We start from the raw sequence: 23,650 nt of genomic DNA on the forward strand, positions 1-23,650 counted from the left end.
TATGTGGGAAAGTTACAAATTGATGCGAAAGATCGAGGTTCGAGCCCTGGTCACGTCTTTCGGATGGTGACGTTAAAGGTCGGTCCCAGAGGTAAATAATCATATCTGATTGATACACGTCTGATGACAAAACTCAAATACACACACACATGTCATTCATTGAGTTGTGCATAACACTGTTTTGTGAAAAATAAGCGAAACTTGAAATTGTCATAATTTCCTTATTTTACATACGATTTTTATTAATTTTCAGCGTTGTTCTAGTATTTTTTTATTTTTCTCTATTTATTCAAACCAACATTTTTCTGGGTTCGACTTGAGCTTAAATCCCTAATGTAGGCCTTTTGTTAGTATTGTATGGAAGGGCAAATGTGGCTATACATGTGGGGGCAGGGAGAGGACTGCCCCAATGTTTTATGTTAAGAAGTGACAAAAATCATAGGAAATAATAAGAAAATGGAAGAAGAAAATAAGAACATAAAAACTGTTTTAGGTCGTTGAACTCTATAATTGAATTTATATGCTAATCCGTTAATTTGTATATTTTTAAATACTTTTTACTATGAATCAATGGAAATGAAATAAAGACTTTAATTTTGAAAAAAAATGAATTAGAATCAAATGACGTCACCAATATGATTGTCGCCTTTTCCCCTATCGAAATATCTTGTTGCCACACATGTGGGCAGAAGATTTTTTATTTTCATTTCTGTATCTCACTATCTAACTAACCATAAACATGGTCATATGAATTTTCACCCATCTATGATATTTATGTCATTTTGCATATCAAATTTAGTATTGTGTCTTCTACATTTGAGTCTCTTTTATGCCATGCCTTTGCCCATGCTTTTGACCTCATTTTCGTCATTTCATTTTGTAAAATCACTTACAAATGACTGCGACCTTCTCCCTACTTCCGATGCTACTGGCTTTCATCCATGTGGCGTGGGTTGTAATGAAACATATCCATGCCGAGTTTTCTTTTCTTTCAAATCAAAATTGGAAATGAAATGAGTTTGTGAAACTTTCGACCACAATTAAAAAGAAAATAAAAATACACAATAAAACATGATTGCAAGACTAGTACCCATTTCAGTTTACCTACAATATTAATTGAAAAAAAAACAAATCATAAAGATAACGGTCGTGTACATAGTGTAACTTAACTTGCTTGGGTATATAGATTCAGGTAACATTACAAATGAACTGTCTGCCTTTACTATATATTTAATATGTTATAAAAATTTAGATTATGATTTGAAAGTAATATGCATTTAATAATTTGTCTTGAAGTGACCACAAACTGTTATGCATGAATGATCAGTGATTTAATCTTGTGGTATTGTTTATTGTTGTCAACATAAACGCTGAACATTTGATCAAAGTCGGACGCGAAATAAGAAAGTTTCCGCATCTTAAATTTTCGCTAAAATAATTATAGACAACAATGGTATTGTATAAGAGAGTCAATATGTATGAAATTTAGAATAAATGTTTCCTTCTCGATGTAAAACATGGCTTGACTCCTTCTTGGAAATGTAAAGAGTTATCATGATTCAATCAAAAGTGATTAACCATCACATCGACAAAATAGAAATATTTTGATTCTCCGATATTACTTATTTATTTATTTGCTTACATACCTATTTAATTTATATATTCATTTATTCATTTATTTTTTCAATTCATATCTTTATATTCCAAAAATTCTCAAAGAACATTTCATAATAAATCATTTACAGTATAAATATACATCATCTGCATATGCAGTTTTGAAACGTACCAATAAAATGAAAAAAAGGTGGAGGGGCCTACTAAAAAGCAAAGCTTGTAAGATGTAGACCCCCTAACGAAATTATTCACAAGGATAATATATGATACGAATATAGTAAAATAATAATTAATATAGATATAAACATAGTAACAAGAAAACATATACGTTGTATACAAAATTATATATTAAGTTTTTAATTCATTCAATTCAACTCGAATTTTATTTAAACTTGGTCTATCACTAACCTTTATGAATTAAAAAAAAACATTAAAAAAATATTTGGACCCGCTAGTAGACAGGGATGGACGGGGAAACCTTGATAACAAACCGATGGGAAGTTCCGCCTACAGCGGGATCAATATCCTGTTGTATGTTTTCAATGTCAACTACTAGGAGTATATGTAAACATTGTTTTCGTAGCTTAAGTGGCTATTGAAATCGTGCCAGGTTCAAAGACAGGAGAAGGTGGGGGGAGGTGAGCAGTGATCTGAAAAGACTCATGGTGTTGGCAAAAGATCCTCGTGTCATTGATACAGAAGGAAATCATAAGATACTGATGGCCGAACGCAGATTTTTTTTTCTCCCTCGGAGGGGGGGGGCATGAAGTGCATACAAATTTTCGAAGAACTTCGAAAGCGAGGGAGCGAAGCGGCCTAGCTTGTCATTGGGACGCTTTTGCATTTTCGAAAGTGAAATCAATTGATTTCGTGCACACTTTTGGTGAATTATGTGAAAATTATAAGGGAGTGGGCATGAAATGCATACAATTTTTCGAAGAAATTCGGAAGCGAAGGAGCGAAGCGGCCTAGCTTGTCATTGGGACGCTTTTGCATTTTCGAAAGTGAAATCAAATGATTTTGTGCACACTTTTGGTGAATTATGTGAAAATTTTCATTAAAAAATATAAGTTTTAAAAATGTCTGCGTACAGCCATTAAAACACTACTTCTCAACACTTCAATTCATTTATTCCCATTCATAACCACATGACTCTTCGGTAGAAGGATCTGAAGGCCGATGTAGACTCCGTGTTTTAATGGAAAGATATAAAATCATAAATTGAAATCGCCAAAGATAAAAGGAGTATGATGAGTAAATAGGCCAAATCGGAAATAAAATCTGAGCACATGCAGATTAATTTTGATTTGATTTGATTTATTTCTGCATTCACATCAATATCAGAATTACAAAATACATATATATACAATATTTATAAAAGGTAATACATGATTATAACAAAATAATAACAGTCGCATAGTATAAATATTGTAAATAAATATTAACCCAAAAAAAGATGTGTCATATATTTTTTCAAAACAAGATTATAAATGAATGCAGGAGACCGCCATCGTGAGCGATTAGGCTTGATGATGAGGGAATTTTCACCTTAAATGTAATACACACTTTTATGAAATTCTTATGGATTACCTGACATTGCAATACCCAATTGAAGCAGACTAGAGTAAAAGCTGGCGAATAGAATAGCTCGTCTTTATCCGGGTGCTTGCAATTGAAAGGTGTAGCAAAAATTGGAATGGCCCTTCCTCGAAACTGGTTATTGTTCGCCCATGGTGACTGCTTTTAAAAGGGGATTAAAAGCAATTCATAAGACGTGTTATTCTGTGAGCGCCCGATGCCATGCACGAAAGGACATTTCCATGTCTTCAAATATCTGTGTATATTCGGGAGGTCATTCGAATGTAAACCTTCTCTGTTGTTGCAAGGAACTTTAAGACACGGTGAACCATCCAACACTCCCTTTATAGAAACTCTGATGCCGCAATGATAAAATACGTTACATAATGTGTTTCATTGCATATTTCTTGTAGATTGTAGACAAAAGATTCCTGCCTAACTACAGACTTACAGGGGAATTACAAAAGGAAACATGCTTTTGTAATATATTTTACGCTGCTTCTTATTTGATAATATGAGCAGACACATTGCTCACTTTGACAGGCTGGGGACAGCAAAAATAAATGTTGCAATATTTATTGAAACATGATTTAAAATTACTCGACTGGCCGCAGTTGGCCGCAGTTCTGACACATAGCATCACAAATTTGTACCTTCCAACAAACTAATCATAACATTTTTACAGTGTGGAAAAGTGTGGGATTTTGTAAACTGTTGATTTTAAAAATGTCAAATTATTCGGTTTTATCACATTTTGAAACTGTTATCATTCAATATTTCGCCCAATATCAGGACACAATACGCCTTTGATATATATTTCGTCACAGTGTGTTCAATATCTATGTTTTATGCTTAAAAAAAATTGAAGTATCCCAGTTATCTTTTTTTTCGCCACAAATCATTTATCAGTTTTTCCATGAAACTGTCGGCATCACAGGTGGCCACCAAAGGCTGCATTGCACCTGTGTATTTCTTTTGTACTTCTTTGGAATTTGGAAGCTATTTGCATATCATTGTCACTCCATTTCTTTTACCTCCATGGTTGTTGACATGATTGTGTCGATGTTGGTGTGGCTGCATCTTTCCTTCCATAACCTATTATTTTCTTATTATTTCTATTCATTTTGTGTCAAACAGAGTGGATTGATCAAGACTTTTGACGAGGAATATTTCATAGAACCTCTAGAGCTGGTGGGCACACAATCCGAAACATACAACTACACTGATACCGGGCTCATCCACGTCATGTACCGCAGTAAGGATGCGCACAGGATAGATGGAACGGGCGATTTTGACTTGCACAATGACGTCATGTTTTCCGGCGCTCAGCTCCGGCGCCAAGCCGCCAAACAGGCAGGACGCGCAACGCGCAGACGATCAAAGCGGGCACCTCGACTCGTCACCAGGCAACACTACGTGGAAACCATGGTAACCCTTGATCTCAGCGTTCATAGTTTCCATGGAGCAGAAGCCAGTGCTGTATACGTACTCACAATTATGAACATCGTAAGTTTTACGTTCATCGCAGTAAATTCCGCTGCAGTCGACAAGTTGTTAGATGGGATTGTTTTAATTGTATCGACCCAATGTGTCGACTTTTGAGTGTTAACAGTTCATGATTCATAATTATTGTATAATAATTCAATCATACCTCATACTTCTTTATATTGAGGACTAGTTTTGTCGCGCTTCGCACCTCCAACTGCCTACGCCATGTTTTCAATATTGCAAGTCGACCAATATCGACACGTTGTAATTGACAAAAAAATCTTATTGATAAATCAAAGGGGATTGCCGGCTGGGCTCTTCTGAACCAAATGTGCATTGCCTCGCTCAGCATTTTTTTTCTTTCTTTCATTCTTTTTTCTCTTTGTATCTTACTTTCGTTCATTCTTTCTTATAAGTCGAGAACTCTAGTGCCTAAGACATAAGTCATGAAAAGGAGACATAAAATAAGAAGTGACGTTCCACTGCAGGTGTTCCGTTGCGTTTTAACAGAACTTCGTGAAATATTGAATAATTATGTAATTTTTAGTTTATTTTATTCAAATATATTCAAACCGTATCACAAAGGTTAACGATCAATCGATAAATGTTATGGCCTGTCAAGATCAACCTTTGCATGCGCATTTTGCTCAGACTGACGAGGCACCAATCAGAATTGCTCTATCAAATTGGCCCTGTATAAAAAGACATAATGTATACATTAAATGTGCTTTTAAAAGACTAAATACATAGTAACGTAAGTTTAAATCAAGACTGCATGTTATCGTAGATTAAGAATACAGGATAAAGAAAATAGACACATGAAATCACTCAAACAATTATAACTATAATCTATACAAAAGGGAGATGAAATGAATTTTGAATAATAATGAAATAATTTGTTTGTTCGTTTCATTGCAGGTGAACATGGTTTACGCTCATCCATCATTGGAAGCTAAGATTGAATTCGTTATCACACGATTTAACCTTCTCAACGAAGAGCTGGTAGGAATTTTAATCAAATTCTTTTTTTTAACAGATAAATAAACATAGCACGGAAAATACGAATGTATCAAATAAAAAACTTAGAAATTGAATAGATCGCACATAACAACATTAAATTCAAATACGAAATATTTATTGAGATGTAAACTGGATAAACAGCACGTAAAAACTTTTAAACTGATACTTTGAATATGAGAACATTATTTGAAAGAAATCTGATTACTTACAATCAACTTATTTCGAATAATTTCCTTGTCAGAGGAAGAATTAAAGGATATATGTTGATAAAAGACTGTTAACAAGACAACATTCGACTAAAAATCAAGTTTCATTTTCTAGTTCAATCGAACCTTCAATCAAGCGAGATATTACAAAAGTTTAACAAAAATAAATATATAATATGATAGATTTGGGGCCCTATATATATAAAGGAACAGAGCAAGCGAGAGGGAAGGAACATAACCATTATAATAATAATAATATGTCCATTTATATAGCGCAGTTACTATGTGCATATACTCAACTGCGCTTTGATACTTGGTATCATATTATTACCCCGGCTGTAGCTGAGCCGCCATATTAATAGGCGCTAAAGCGTTCAAGGAAAAATCCTACCGGGTACCCATTCACCTCACTGGGTCGAGTGCAGCACAATGTGGATAAATTTCTTGCTGAAGGAAATTACGCCATGGCTGGGATTCGAACCCACGACCCTCTGTTTCAAAGTCCGGAGATTAATCCACTGGGCCACAACGCTCCATTATATAAAAACAAAGTAAGTTATATATAATATAATGGCAAGAATTATATTGATTAAAAAAAACATATTTACAAATAAAATTAAACTTCAAATATGGTAGTTAAAAATAGACAGGCACATCCAAACACACCCGCAAACGTACACCCTCACCCACACACACGCACACAACTAACCATGCTTGTCGAGTATTGTTTGTCCACCTGTCATTATTTTCAATAGAATTTATCAAGTACCTAAAGGTGTTACTTCAAATAAGACGTGATGATGTTAGTAAAGTAATCGTACGGGCTCAAATTAAGGGATGGAAAATACGTTTTGAAATATAGAATTTAATCTAGGAACCAATCTAGTTTAGTAGTTGCTTATGCCATGGTCACATTTGTTCTACGGCGGCCGTACGGCGAGTCGAAAACAGCCGTTTTAAACATTTTTGTCCAACTACATATAGGTGGTTTGAATCAAAATTGATAAAACGGCTGTTTTCGACTCGCCGTATGGCCGCCGTGATAATATAATGTTTATTTATAAATTACATTGTATATTATTATTAATCTCGAATAGTGTTATCAATCTAAATAAGTATGTTGTTCATCATACCATAAGGTGTTTGCAAAATTATAAAACTGTTTATATAGAACGAAGGTATTACTAACCATTAAAAACTATACATGTTCATATCCCATATAAATCATATGTATATATTATTGTTATTTTATCTTTTGAACCTAAGGATTAAAAAAAAATTTAAACGCAAGAGAGTGTAGGGATTAACTTATAATTTAGGACAACGTTTAGTATGCTTGATTTTTTTCAATAAAAAAAGTTTGAAAAGTTTGATATACGGTCATGGCCTAGAATGGCCTAATCTGTTTTGTAATATCTATAGAACCATTTAGATGCACGGTATTAATGTCGACATACATAAAGATTTTTTTATAAAGGAAGGGTTAACTTAAAGGTCAAGTCCACCTCAGAAAAATGTTGTTTTGAATCAACAGAGAAAAATCAGACAAGCATAATGCTGAAAATGTCATCCAAATCGGATGTAAAATGAGAAAGTTATGACATTTTGAAATTTCGCATATTTTTTTACAAAATAGCTCTATGCACAATTTAGTCACATGCATATGAGAGATCGATGATGTCCCTTACTATTTCTTTTGTTTTTTATTGTTTGAATTATACAACATTTCATTTTTTTACAGATTTGACAATATGGACTAACTTGACTGAATCATATAATGTTAAGCAATGGTAACTCCACATGTTCAGTGAGAAATAAAACTTTGTTTCACAGGACAATGAGGAGAAAATTAGAATATTTCATATTTCATATAATGAAATACAAAAGAAAATAGTGAGTGGATGATGTCATCAGTCTTCTCATTTGCATTCCGACCAGGATGTGCATATAACTGTTTTGTGAAATGAAGCGAAACTAGAAAATGTCATAACTTTCTTATTTTACATCCGATTTAGATGAAATTTTCAGTGTTATTCTTAATGAATTTTTCACGTTTTATTCAAATCAACTTTTTGTTGGGATGGACTTGTCCTTTAATTGATCTCCTATATTTATTTTCTTCAGTCCAGGCAGTTAGTGGTAGTCAACAATTCTGCGAGGAGTCTCTCGAACACTTGTCGCTTTGCAAGAGCTCAACGGAGAGTCATTGACGACGATGGCTCGGAAAAGTATTTCGATCACTCCATCTTCTTTACTCGGACAACTTTTGGGCCGGCAGGTAAAAGGAGATACTGTATATATAGTACATGTTATTCTCGCCCAATACGTGAGATAATGTATTAAGAAATGTTCCCCGATATGGGCCTTTTATAGAGGACTTGTTATGGTATATTACCATGACAACATGGCTCAGGGGTCAATCACAAATAAAGGGGAATGAAACCTTTGTAACAAATAGGCTTGTGTCGAAACAGAAAAATCAAAGAATAAGAACAAAGAAAGTTTGTGAAAAAATCAGACAAATAATGAGAAAGTTATGAGCATTTGAATATTGCAATCACTAATGCTATATATATGGAGATCCTCCCATTGGCAATGCGACAAAGATGTGTGATGTCACATGTGAACAGCTTTCCCTTTGATGGACTCTGAAATACCCCCAAAATGTTTTTGGCTTTTCTTAAGCTGATACAAACTCTTTATCCATGATGTATTTTTTTTACCTATATTACATACCCTCCTATATAGAAAGAACACATGATCTACAGATAGATGTGATAAAAGAGGCAGTTTAAGTGATATTTATACTACAGTAATTGGGAGAGTTGTTCACAAGTGACATCATACCCTTTGTCGCATTGCCAATATGAGGATTTCCAGATCATTAGTGATCGCAATATTCAAATGCCCATAACTTTCTCATTATTTGTCCGATATTTCTCAAACTTTCGTTGATCGGTTTCTTTGATTTTTTCTGTTTTCACACAAGACATCTTGTTTCAAAGGTTTCATTCTTCTTTAAATTTTCCACGGTAGCTACAATAAAGGCAAAGTTACCAATGTTGTAAGTTGGGAACAGGCTCCAGGGTGGTATTCTGAAAACGTTCTTATCTTTGTTCTTATCTCAATGAGATAAGAAGACGCTAAAATCATTGCAAATCGGTATTCTGAAAATCTTCTTAACGCGTTCTTATCTCTGTAAGGACTGCCTCCTTCTTATCTTCAACACGCCCATTTTTAAGATATTACCAATCAAAATGCGCTTTATATTGACAGTTTAACCAATAGAAGCTTCCAGGATGGGACCCGACTCCATAGTTGTAGATAAAAAAAAATGGTAATGATAAGTACCAACGGAAATTACATGAAATTGAATCCGATGATGATGATTATACGAATTTCCCATAAAATGAGGTAATGAATTCAAATATCAAACTGTTCTACAAACGGGTCCTGCGATGTATACATAATAGTGAAGTCTTGTCTACAAGAAGTATCTTCAAAAAGGTCGACTTGTATAATTCGAATAATCGCCTCGGTATAATCAAATTTGCGGACCAAAATATGCAATATCTTTTCGTCACCTCATTCGAATTTTCCGAAACCGAACAGATTCCTATCGTCTAAAGAGATTCTCCTTACAGGCGAATTCAATTCTCAATTCCAATCTAAATGATAAGCGTCTATAGTTCAAAGGCTTGGTGTCCTGTCTTCTTCAGCCTTGTCACGACTAGGCCAGCCTCGAATCGTAGACCTCGGAAACAAGATTTTACGGTGATGATTAGAGTGAAATTAGTTAATGGGATTAAAAATGTACAAATTAACTTGAAAACTTTCACGAAACATTTTGCGTCGCCGATATTTTCAATGTATCTGACCAGGAAATTATTATAGTGACAAACAATTCCCTGGTCTGACATAAGACATAAGTTGCATGTTTGTTTTTTAGTTTCAATACATCGCTTTGATATTAGAGCGATGAAAGTAAACAAAAAAAGTTTCCAGTTCAATGAGCATGTTAGAAAAGATGCATGTTTGCATATTGCTGGAAAAAAAATACCCATGTGGAATTCATGGCACAAAGACGCTTGTTATAATTTTATTTTCTTGATTTCATTGAATGAATGTCTCATGATTGTCATTAAGTAGTATTTCATTTTATTTAGTCTTCATGGTATGCCATATTTCTCTTTTAAAAATTCTGGTATTTCTGCACCATTCCACCTTTGACGTCATGGTATGATCAACTAAGTGCATCATGAAATGAATGCATGCTGAATTCAACTTGATTACTGTTGAATAGTTTTTCTGCTAGTTTTATAGTAGCCTGCACCGTGAAAGCATGACAAAATATATTTTCATGGGCTTTCTTTTCTCTCCCCATTTCTTTCTCCCTCTTTCATTCATTCACTCTCTCTCCCACTCTTGTTTTGTCCTATACCCTTCTTCGCGCACCCATTAAAAATCGTCAACTTCTCTTCCCTTTTTTGGTTGATGGCTACTCACATCTCCCTTCCTAATTTCCTTCTTTTTCTGTTAATGCCCTATTCCTCTTGGTATATTCTTACTTTCTGACCATTCTTTTACCCCATATCGCTTTCCACCCCCTTGTTTGTATACCCATGTAACGAATCAAAACGTATGTCCCCTTTGTCGCCAAACCTTTCATTAATTTCTATCACCCATTACCCTCGCAATTGTTTGTGCAAATTCACTAAACATTACCATTTTGCCCCTGTTCCTCCATCATGTTAATGTTCCAAACCATCGTCATTTGCTTCGCTTCTTCCTGCTTTCTATTTACTCAATCTCCTTCTTCTAACTTCTCTTTTGCATCTCTTCAATCCTTCATCATCACACAATCATTCATTCGACCCGCGTCAAAATAACCACTATATATAGGCTACGCACCAGTTGGGTACGTGTGCCATGTCTCCCATAGCTGCTCTCTGATAAAGGACGACGGTCTCCAAACCTCTTTCGTAGTAGCCCATGAAACAGGTCATATGTAAGTACCTCAAATCATATGTGTCTAAACCCCATGTGGCGTCTTCATCCGTGTTTGTTCCTGGGGAGCGTTTTCATCAAAATCTTGATCCGACAACTTTCCTGATTCTGATTGCCTTAGAAGCCTTGTTACTACGGTAACTGTCGGATAAAAACAGGTCGTGTCGGATCAAATCCTTTTGTGAAACGCTTCCCAGATGGTCCAGTCACACCAGCGAAACCGACCCGTGATCCGATATGTCATTCGAAACAACTATCGTCTTTGATTGGCCTGGAGTCGGTTTCTTTTTGTGACGGTAGCATCATTATGTAACCCCTTCCCTGTGTGCATCAATGTCATATCTTCCTTTAGGAATAGCCCCATTGGGACTTATGTGCTATGTCTACTTCAGTTGCTCTCTCACGAAGGATGATGGGTTGGGATCTGCGTTTGTCCTTGCCCACGAAGTGGGCCATGTGTAAGTAATTGTAATGGGTTTTGGAAGTAGTTGCTTCTGAAATTCCACTCAATCTAAAGTGTTCAGTCCTGAACTCTGCTCCTCGTATTTACCATGCCCTCTGTCTCGCTTAAAGGGGTGTATCTATCTAATATGGTCCGTTATCCTACTTACGATGATGATACGAAGCAATATTGCAATTAGGCCTCCTCAAATACACATTCATATATGAAACCATTCAAGTATAAGAACCAATGCGACACTATGCGACATTGTCGTGTGAGACATTGGATTAAGGGCAGTTTGGATAAGGTATGTAGTAACAAATGTGTGGTGGGTAAATGAAGCAAGCCTTTTTTGGGTTAATGTCTTTCTTAAATTCCCTCAAATATAAGCCTTTTTGGGACGGTAGGACATAAGGTTTGAGGCATTGTAATGTGAGACGTAGGATTAAATAGCTGTAATGAGACAGGCTGGTGAGATACAACACATAATTATAGCAGAGGTGCAAGGTAGATCAATACAAAGCTTTCCTTGACCATAAACATGCCAGCGCCACTCCAAATAGGTGGGAGCTCCAATGGTAGTCAATGAGAATTTAAGACCACCATTGGAAATATGATTGGTGGAACGCGCAAGACCACTTGAAAGTCAACTAATTAAACATAAGATCGGTAGAATGCAAGACCAATGTGACATAGGATCAGAGGAATGCAAGACCAATGTGACATAGGATTGGTGGAACGCAAAACCAATGTGACATAGGATTGGTGGAACACATGACCAATGTGACATAGGATCAGCGGAACGCTGGACCAATGTGACATAGGATCAGTGGAACGCAAGACCAATGTGACATAGGATCGGTGGAACGCAAAACCAATGTGACATAGGATCAGTGGAATGCAAGACCAATGTGAAATAGGATCGGTGGAACGCAGAACGAATGGGACATAGGATCGGTGGAACGCAAGACCAATGTGACATAGGATTGGTGGAACACATGACCAATAGGACATAGGATCGGTGGAACGCAAGACTATTGTGACATAGGATTGGTGGAACACATGACCAATGTGACATAGGATCAGCGGAACGCTGGACCAATGTGACATAGGATCAGTGGAACGCAAGACCAATGTGACATAGGATCGGTGGAACGCAAAACCAATGTGACATAGGATCGGTGGAACGCAAGACCTATGTGACATAGGATCGGCGGAACGCGGGACCAATGTGACATAGGATCGGTGGAACACAGGAACAATGGAACATAGGATCGGTAGAACACAAGACCAATGTGACATAGGATCGGTGGAATGCAAGACCAATGTGACATAGGATCGGTGGAACGCAAGACCAATGTGACATAGGATCCGTGGAACACATGACCAATGTGACATAGGATTTGGCGGAACGCGGGACCAATGTAACATAGGATCGGTGGAACGCAGGACCAGTGGAACATATGATTGGCGGAACACAAGACCAATGGGAAATAGGATCGGTGGAACGCAAGACCAATGTGACAAAGAATCATTGGAACGCAAGACCAATGTGACATAAGACTGGTGGAATGCGGGATCAATGTGACATAGGATCGTTGAAACACAAGACCAATGTGACATAGGATGAGTGGAACGCAGGACCAATGTGACATAGGATCATTGGAACGCAAGACCAATGTGACATAGGATTGGTGGAACACAGGACCAATGTGACATAGGATCAGCGGAACGCTGGACCAATGTGACATAGGATCAGTGGAACGCAAGACCAATGTGACATAGGATCGGTGGAACGCAAAGCCAATGTGACATAGGATCCGTGGAATGCAAGACCAATGTGAAATAGGATCGGTGGAACGCAGAACGAATGGGACATAGGATCGGAGGAACGCAAGACCAATGTGACATAGGATTGGTGGAACACATGACCAATAGGACATAGGATCGGTGGAATGCAAGACCATTGTGACATAGGATTGGTGGAACGCATGACCAATGTGACATAGGAGCAGCGGAACGCTGGACAATGTGACATAGGATCAGTGGAACGCAAGACCAATGTGACATAGGATCGGTGGAACGCAAAACCAATGTGACATAGGATCGGTGGAACGCAGGACCTATGTGACATAGGATCGGCGGAACGCGGGACCAATGTGACATAGGATCGGTGGAACACAGGAACAATGGAACATAGGATCGGTAGAACACAAGACCAATGTGACATAGGATCGGTGGAATGCAAGACCAATGTGACATAGGATCGGTGGAACGCAAGACCAATGTGACATAGGATCCGTGGAACACATGACCAATGTGACATAGGATTTGGCGGAACGCGGGACCAATGTAACATAGGATCGGTGGAACGCAGGACCAGTGGAACATATGATTGGCGGAACACAAGACCAATGGGAAATAGGATCGGTGGAACGCAAGACCAATGTGACAAAGAATCATTGGAACGCAAGACCAATGTGACATAAGACTGGTGGAATGCGGGATCAATGTGACATAGGATCGTTGAAACACAAGACCAATGTGACATAGGATGAGTGGAACGCAGGACCAATGTGACATAGGATCATTGGAACGCAAGACCAATGTGAAATAGAATCGGTGGAACTCAAGACCAATGTGACATAGGATCGGCGGAACGTGGGACCAATGTGACATAGGATCGGTGGAACGCAGGACCAATGTGACATAGGATCATTGGAACGCAAGACCAATGTGACATAGGATCCGTGGAACACATGACCAATGTGACATAGGATTTGGCGGAACGCGGGACCAATGTGACATAGGATCGGTGGAACGCAGGACCAGTGGAACATATGATTGGCGGAACACAAGACCAATGGGAAATAGGATCGGTGGAACGCAAGACCAATGTGACAAAGAATCATTGGAACGCAAGACCAATGTGACATAAGACTGGTGGAATGCGGGATCAATGTGACATAGGATCGTTGAAACACAAGACCAATGTGACATAGGATCGGTGGAACGCAGGACCAATGTGACATAGGATCATTGGAACGCAAGACAAATGTGACATAGAATCGATGGAACTCGAGACCAATGTGACATAGGATCGGCGGAACGTGGGACCAATGTGACATAGGATCGGTGAAACGCAAGACCAATGAAACATAGGATCGATGGAACACAAGAACAATGTGACATAGGATTGATGAAATGCATGACCAATGGGACATAGGATTGGTGGAACTCAAGACCAATGTGACATAAGAACTGCGGAACGCTAGACTAATGTGACATAGGATCGTTGGAACGCACGACCAATGTGACATAGGATCGGTGGAATGCAAGACCAATGTGACATAAGATCGGTGGAACGCAGGACCAATGTGACATAGGATCGGTGGAACGCAGGACCAATGTGACATAGGATTGGTGGAATGCAGGTCCAATGGAACATAGGATCTGTGGAACGCAAGACCAATGTCACATAGGATCAGTGGAACGCAAGACCAATGTGACATAGGATCGGTGGAACGCAGGACCAATGTGACATAGGATTGGTGGAATGCAGGTCCAATGGAACATAGGATCTGTGGAACGCAAGACCAATGTCACATAGGATCGGCGGAACGCAAGACCAATGTGAAATAGGATCGGTTGAACGCACAAACAATGTGACATAGGATCGCGGAACGTGGGACCAATGTGACATAGGATCGGTGGAACGCAGGACTAATGTGACATAGGATTGGTGGAACTCAAGACCAATGTGACATAGGATCGGTGGAACTCAAGACCAGTGTGACATAGGATCGGTGGAACGCAAGACCAATGGGACATAGGATCAGTGGAACACAAGACCATTGAAACATAGGATCGAAGGAACTCAAGACCAATGTGACATAAGAACTGTGGAATGCTAGACTAATGTGACATAGGATCGGTGGAACTCAAGACCAATGTGACAGAGGATCTGTGAAGGAAGACAATGTGACATGGGATTGGTTGAACACAAGACCACTTGAATGTGTACCCAAGGGAAAGAGAACCAATTAACCTGAAATCTTTATTAAAAATCTGCATTTGGACCTATTGTCAAACGAAATTTATTCTGAATATGGTTACTAGGACTGCCACGGGAAAGAGGACGAAGATCTGTTACAGGTCGAACAAATGGCCTATGTGGTTTGGGACCAATGGGATGGGCTTACATGGTCACAAAAGTTTTGTTTCACTAAACCTATTTGTATGTATTTTTCGCTTTTGATTTTTGTTTGTTTTGTTTTTGAGTTATTTTGTGTTTTTTGTTTCAGTATCATGAAATAACTACTATATTCTGCGTATAAGTCAATTCTTCCGTAAGTCGAATAATCAACTAAGTAGACCAGAATATGTAAAAGTGTGTGTTATCAACATCTTATTAGTTGAATTTTGCTCAAGCCGAACGGATGAATGTGATCCCAAGAGATACGACTTAAGCAGAGTCGGCTGTGTTGCAAAAGGTTTCAGAATTAAGAATAAAGAAAAAAATGCTGAAGAGGAACAGTGTCAATGAGAGCCGGAATGAGAGTGCGCTTGTGCGTTTTTTTTCTTTTCATTCTAATTTTCATTAACTTGTTGTTTCTAATATCACAATGATTTTACATCAATTGGTTTTAAAAGATTGGGCATGGAGCATGACGGATCGGCGCCTATGGGTAACGAGTGTGTGGGGGAAGCTGATGGGTTTGCTATCATGGCACCAACCGTTAAATCCACTCCTAAAGACCATTACTGGTCGGAATGCAGCAAACATGAACTTCATTCCCATTTAAGGTAGGTACGATGCTATATTTATGAGAGCTTAATCGTAAGGGTTTTAGAAATCATTTTTGACAGATTTTAGAAAGCGTGTTCAATAAGATGTTATTGAATGCATTCGAGAAGCATTTACAAAGGAATATACTTTTTTAAAAGGTTTTAGGATAGTGTTTATAGGGTATTTTTCGAAAATACTTATTAAAGGTTATGGGAATAATATGAATAAAGTATTTAGATTTGAGAAAGTTATCAGAAAAGTTCAGAAAACTTTGTGTATTTAAAGTTCAGATTAGTGTTCGTTAAGGCTCGTTAGAATGTATTTCTAAAGCGTTTATAGAAAAATGTTTTGCTCTTAAAAAAGTGTTAATAATGGATTTGAAAAGGTTTGTAAATGATTTAGACCACCATTGCTATTCTTTCTGCCTCAATAGACAATGGACATGCTTGTGGGATACCCCGTCTGGGGGTGCTCGAGCCATTGGGAACGACCGGCCTGGGCGGAACTACACCATGGACCAACAGTGCAGATTCCAGTTTGGCGACACTTACCGGAAATGCCATGTAGGCCTATTTTCTTTTGTGAAATAGTAGTAGTAGTTGTTGTTGTTGTAGTAGTAGTAGTAGAAGTAATAGCAGCAGGAGTGGTATTAATATTTCCATATTTCGTAGCAGTAGTCGTAGAAGTAGTTATTATTTGTAAGATGTTATTAGTATCAGTAGTAGTAGTAATTTTAGTAATAACTATGACAATGATAATAATGATAATAATAATAGTAATGGTAATAATAATAGTAGTAGTAGGAGTAGTAGTAGTAGTAGTAGTAGTTGTGTTGTTTTGTTGTTGTTGTTGTTGTTGTAGTAGTAGTAGTTGTTGTTGTAGTGGTAGTGGTAGTAGTAGTGGTAGTAGTAGTAGTTGTAGTAGTACTAGTAGTACTACTACTACTACTACTAGTAGTAGTAGTAGTAGTAGTAGTATAGTAGTCGTATTCAAGTAGACAGGCATAATATTATTATTTGTGCGGACTTATAAAATGATTACATTTCATCAATTTTTTTAAACTATGCAATCTCTTTTTTTCTACCAATAGTATACATTTCACATTCAACTAAAAATAAATATACAAACATATAAATGAATATACTCTTATTGCACCAAATGATCAAATAATGAATCAATCTAGAATAAGAATATGAGATAAACAATTCATTTATTTCTTTTGACAGCACACCGATGTAGATTACTGCGTTGAACTCTTCTGCACCGCCCCCGAACTGGATGGGGGCTGTTTAATGAAAGGGCCCCCGATGGATGGAACTTCGTGCGGAGTAGATAGGGTACAGTCAACAATACGTCCTTTTTGCTTTAATTTTTGTTTAAAGATTCTGTTAGTCCCCTCACTTAAAACTATAAAAACATTATCATCTATATTATTTATTATAATCGTATTTATTATTGTCATACAGGGATGAACTTTACCTATATTCTCTCTGAATATGAGTCATCAATCTTTATCAATATGATATATACTTTCGATTTCTTAAAGGCATTAATAAAACAAAAAGCTTAGGCTTCTCATAAAAGAGCAATAACAAGCTCCAATTGGGGCGGGGGTGGGGTCCCAAGGCGTTGCTCCTTCCTAGGTGCAACGGCTCGTACACTCGTGGTATAAACCAGTGTCTTTACTATTGACAGACAAAATGTAAGACTTATATTTTACATTTGATATCCAAGTTATTAGTACTATTGATACTTTAACCACGTAAACAGTCTGTTGATTTTCTGGCAAATCTTCACCAAAGAACATGAAAAGGAATATAATACAATCTTTAATTGATTTCCGGTGTAAACGAAAGTTTTGACTGACACAATTTTGATTCCATATATTTTCGGGCAATAATTTTAATTAGCATGTCAGACATGATGTACCATGGTATGGGTCAAGAGCCGAAGGTGGAGGGGGGGGGGGGTAGTGATCATGGTGCAAAAACGGTTACACTTCGTAATTCCGAAGGTTTTTTATGCCGAAGGTTCGTAATTCCGAAACACGTAAATTGCCTGTACCTCGATGTTCGTTAATCCGAAAACGAAATAAGGTTCAATATTCCGAAGGTTTGTTAATCCGAAAACGAAATAGGTTCGTTGTTCTGAAGATTCGTTATTCCGAAAACGAAATAAGGTTCGTTAATCATTACGTTTTCGGACTAACGAACCTTCCGAAATACGAACCCTCGGAATGACGAACCTTCGGAATAACGAAGCTTCGGAATTACGAATATATGTGGCAAAAACAAGTCACGTATTTTTTTTCTATTTTTCCTATAGGAATGCGTTCAAGAGGTTTGTGTATCGGCTAAGCCTGTAGATGGTGGGTGGGGTGCCTGGAAGCCCTGGACCTCATGCTCCTATTCCTGTGGACTCGGGGTTCAAAGCCGTAGAAGATACTGCAACAATCCGCCGTGAGTATTATCCCCATACAGGTAGAAGTAGTAGTAGTAGTCATATATACATGTATTTAGTATATAGGAGTAGAATGCCGTAAAATAAATTATGGATTCTTAAAGGACAATAGCTGACGAAATAAAAGGCAAAGCCACACTCCTTCTCAGTGCCAATGGTGTGACAAAAAAATCAGAGAATCTAAAATCAGTTTCTGAAAAAGTCGAGAAAACACGTCTGTTCATGGAAAATCGAGATTCTGAAACTAAGCTTTTATATTGAAAGAAAACATTGCCATGATTGTGCCGAAGGCGTACATGTAGGCCTATGTATATACAGCATAATGTAAAACTGTATTTATTATAGGCCCTACTTACAATTCCATAAATGTATTTGAGATATTTACGTATTTCTAAAAAAAAAATTACCGACTGTTGGTTTTTGCACGAAAACTCACGAATTATAGATAGATAGATAAATGGTTTATTAATAAAAATCAAGACATCGTCGCTGCTAAGGCCGAATTATATTACAAGGTAATAATTACAACAAAATATTCAAACAGTAACACAGATAATTACAAAACAAATAACACGGATAAGGTATGGTAATGAAACTAATTGTGTTGTGGAATTCTAGAAAGAAATATTGAACTAATATTAACTAAAAGTGAATTTTGTGTATTCAAGGAATTCAACAATAATTGTTATATATTTCACCTTTATATTCCAGTCCTGATCGTGGTGCGGATTGCTCAGGTGATTCAGTAGAATATCGACTGTGTAATCTCCAGGTATAGTTATTACTGTTTGATGTTCTAGAGATCAAAGCTAGTTTTTTTTATTAAATATAAGTATAAATATAGCCTCATTAGGGGCAACTAATTATTTGATCCATTCCCCTCTTATGATTTATTTTTCAAATACACATAGATTTAAGCGGAGAAAATGCAATAAAGTTGAATAAGCAATAAAAAAGCTGGGTCATTGAGGGGGCAAATCCTGTATTGGAAATGAGCAGGAGGGGGGGGGGGCACTGTCTAAACACAAAAATTACACCAAAATGACAAACCATTGTAGAACCATATGTAGGTAAGAACATACAACGGATGGGTTTGATCCATCCGCCCCTTGGATGCGTGTCTGGGGCTTGGAATATATATGCCTCCAATGCCCCTACTTTTAATTGAAAAAAAAAAATACCTTAAGGTGATCGTGATTCCTCTTGCCGAAATGCCCTGCTGCCGCCCTTGATTTTTACTTTTTTTAAACATTTGTGTACAGGTCTGCCCCGATGGCATCGCAGACAAGCAGCTGGATCAGTGTCAGAAATATGGGAGGAGAATGGATTTAGTTCTGAAAGCATACCAGAATCCAGACCGTAAGTCAGCACACCAAATTAAAATTAGTAGTAGAGATAAAACGTTTTCTATACAATCTGTAGGACGGTATGCAATTTTATTTTTATTGATTTCACGACAAGCGCTCCAATGGAAAAACGCCAAGTTTTCGTACTCATGGTACTTGGGAGCTAAGAAAATGGTTCCATTTTGTTGGAAAGAAAACAATGTCCAAAACTTCGATGATTAAAAAATCGGGCTTTCAATTAAAAAATTCAGTCACAATTTTTCTTCAATAACTTTACAAGCAAAAAAAAAAACAACAACAAACAAAAATGAAAAAAGCACAACAACAACACACACACTCTCATTTGACAAGCAAAGACCCCAAAAGTACTTCACTCCAAACGGGACCTGTTTTTTTCCTCCTAAACATTTAGCGAGCACTTCACCTCTCGGGATACTGCCACTCTGTACCTGCGCCTGCCTAGTCCGAACTCTTTAGCAAAACCCTCACTTTATTCTGAATTAAAACATATTCCATCCATAACCACATATCTTATTTACAAGAAATGAGTTAGCCTGATCGTCGTAGGAATGATGATAATTGGAATCACATATTCGTGCCCCCAATATGAAAAGGGACGAAGATCTAAAACGGAGTGTTTCTGACAAACCAACAAGGGTTAATAGTATCTTGTAATATAAATCCAGCACTGACTATATTGATGAAAATGATGTATATTTCGAGTTTTAAACAGAGAAACATATTCTATTATTCTCTTTCAGCTAGCATGACATGCAAGTTATCTTGTGTAGCAGAAGACACGGGAGAGATATGGGTTTCCAACAGTTTCGTAACAGATGGGACCCCAGTTTCTTATACATTTCCCGAAATTATATGCATCGAGGGGCAACCGAAGGTAATTTTTTGTTTAAAATGTTTGTCGTACATTCTAATGAATTTACGTATATTGCTTTACAGCAGAATGCAACGGGTCAGAACAAACCAATAAGGACCTATGGTGAGCCCACATTCTGAACTCGGCCGGGGTTTAAATTAAACTCTAGTTTAGAGCTGTGGTTTAACTATGGAGAGCCAGTTGTGACATAATTTCCTAACGGTGGAGTTTGAATGGATCGGCTCATTTTGACTCTCAGATCATCCTGTATGTGAAGTATAAATAAGATAGTTGTCTCCATCATTCAATAATTAAGAAAGAGCCCAGTACACAGAAGCGTTTAAACAAAATTTTGATGTGTTAGGCTTTCCATGAATTTAGTACAGAGTTATACCATGGTCTAAGTTAAACCCGACTTCAGAATACGGGCCATAGATTTCACAACCTATAGTCCTCGAAGTAGAACCCTCTCCCATCTAACGCTGCGACCTCCACATTAATCCGCGTCGTGATTAATATTGCTACAGATTTTACATGTTGCGACGCGACACAACTTGACAGAGCATTGGAAGTGGAATAGTTCCACCCAACACGCCGCGAATTCGACGAAAACGTAAAATTGCGAGAGAACGGTTGTGAAATGATCGCCGACGTAGGTTGGACTACATCGCGCATGCGTGATAAGAATTCTCCTCCAAATCGGACATTCCGCGTCATGGATGAAAAAGTATAGAACTCTCTATTATAAAATGAATGACGCAGACCCTAATCAATAACTGATTCGAGCCTGCACACATGACCAAAATTACTTTTCCTAAGCAGTTTTCGGATACTTATTTGAAATGATCGATCATAAATTAAGTATGGTGACTGACTGGTACTTGGTTTTGAGAAAAGGGTGATTTATCGAAATATATTAAGAATCCATTTAGTTATTCTATAGGCCTATAAAGACAAGCAATACCAATGATTTTGTGTGTATATTAATTAACCACACATAGCATTTCCGAACAAACCCAGAATTTCACATTGTATGATATGTTTCATCTACATGTATGTTAAACATGATATATCTTCATATTTTTGCAGAGCATTGGGTGTGATGCTGAAATGGGGTCGACTAAATTCTGGGACAAGTGCGGAGTTTGTGATGGACGAAATGAAACATGCGTTGAAGTCGTTACAGATGTTACTGATGCGTCTCCGAAATCCAAAAGTAAGTTATTTTTATTTCATATATTTATTGTACTTTATCATTTTTTGTTTAACTTTATCTACTTTGTTTCATTTTTAATTCAATCATTTCTTTCTCTCTCTCTCCCTCTCTCTTTGGGAAGGGGGGGGGGGTCATCATGTTTAACAAAGACACCATCACCTTTTAAACTTAGCGATAGTCATTTTTACATTATAGTATCAAAAGGGTATACTACTAGTTGCGTTATATATTTTAGTCTTTTGAGATATCGATGTTACAATATCCCACCTGTTTTTTTTTATGGATAATCATATTTTTCTCATTTTCGAGGGAAGCTAAAACAAACTATGTTTGTTTTAGTTCCATTTCAATAGAGTAACGTAAATTAAAATCATATGAGTTTATGTGCATTATATCTCTTTAGAATGTTGATTTCTTTACACTGAGTATGAATCATTGTTAATACAAAAAAAAAAGATTTTCACACTTTGTATATCAGTTCTGTTCTAATTTATGTCACCGAATGTAAACCATACATGAGCTTGTTTCATATATATTCTTGTTGGAAATCGATAAATTTGAATGTTAATACGAATTTGAATGATATTATGCAATGGACGTTTTAAATGGCAAACCATGTAATATTCACTCGATTTTCACTCTCTTAAAAATAATTCATTATTAATTATTTGGTGTCGTTTTTTGTTTTGTTTTTTCAGAATACCAAAAATTATTTACACTTACTCCGGGTATGTGGGACATGCGAGTGACGAAAACGGCAGCGTCAACGCACTTTCTTGGTATGTTTTTATTGTGCTTGGCTAAGTAAGTCTGATGATCAGCTTCGTAAGGGGGCTATATAGGGGCGGTCGCCGTATGCTTTTTTCAAGTGTAGAAAGAAAATAATTAAAAAGAGGAGAAAAAACAAAAGGGAAGTACAAAGATAGAAGAGCATATTAAAGGGGGAGATTTTGATTTTGTAACTTTTTCAATTTCAGTTCTAATAAACTTTTTTTTCCATTTTTAAATTTTGATTAATAAGCAGTTGTGCGCTTCCTCTTTGCATGATTTGACCAATGCGGTGATGTCTTTTATACCACGCGCAACTAGGCATTCAAGTGCGACTCATAGAGATGTACATATGGTACGACTCTAAGTCGTACTTAAATCTTTGCGAAGCACCCCCCCCCCCCCCCCCCTCCTCATGCCACCCCTGATTAAGACAGTTTACCAAAATGACAATCACAGAGGCCATGGATGTCTAATTTATTAATTTATAGATTTTACAGCAAGGTCTTCGTCACACAAACACTCTTAGAAGCAGATCCAGGAATTTCCAAGGGGGGGGGGGTATTTTGTAAAGGATAATTTTTCTCAAGCAAAAAGAAAATGTCTTTACTAGTACCAAATTGAGGTCATTTTGTTCCAGGAAAAATACAATTTGACAAGCAAAAAAAAAGCAATGTATCCGCCACTGCTCTAAGAAACAATAACGGAACTTAACTACATACATCTATAAAGACAGGGGAATTATTATTTTTTAATGAGCAGTTGCTATAAGTCTATAAGAATACATATAATGTACTAAATTTATAACAAATTGACGGTTAATTGTTTAACAAATTATCGAG

General features: G+C 37.1%; 1 pseudogene; it reads left to right on the plus strand.

The window, feature by feature from the left end:
• LOC121431908 overlaps positions 1-23,650 on the plus strand; it is a 52,514-nt pseudogene that overhangs the window by 22,233 nt on the left and 6,631 nt on the right.

This window comes from Lytechinus variegatus, chromosome 18 (genome assembly GCF_018143015.1).
Source record: "Lytechinus variegatus isolate NC3 chromosome 18, Lvar_3.0, whole genome shotgun sequence".
Lineage (NCBI taxonomy): Eukaryota > Metazoa > Echinodermata > Echinoidea > Temnopleuroida > Toxopneustidae > Lytechinus > Lytechinus variegatus.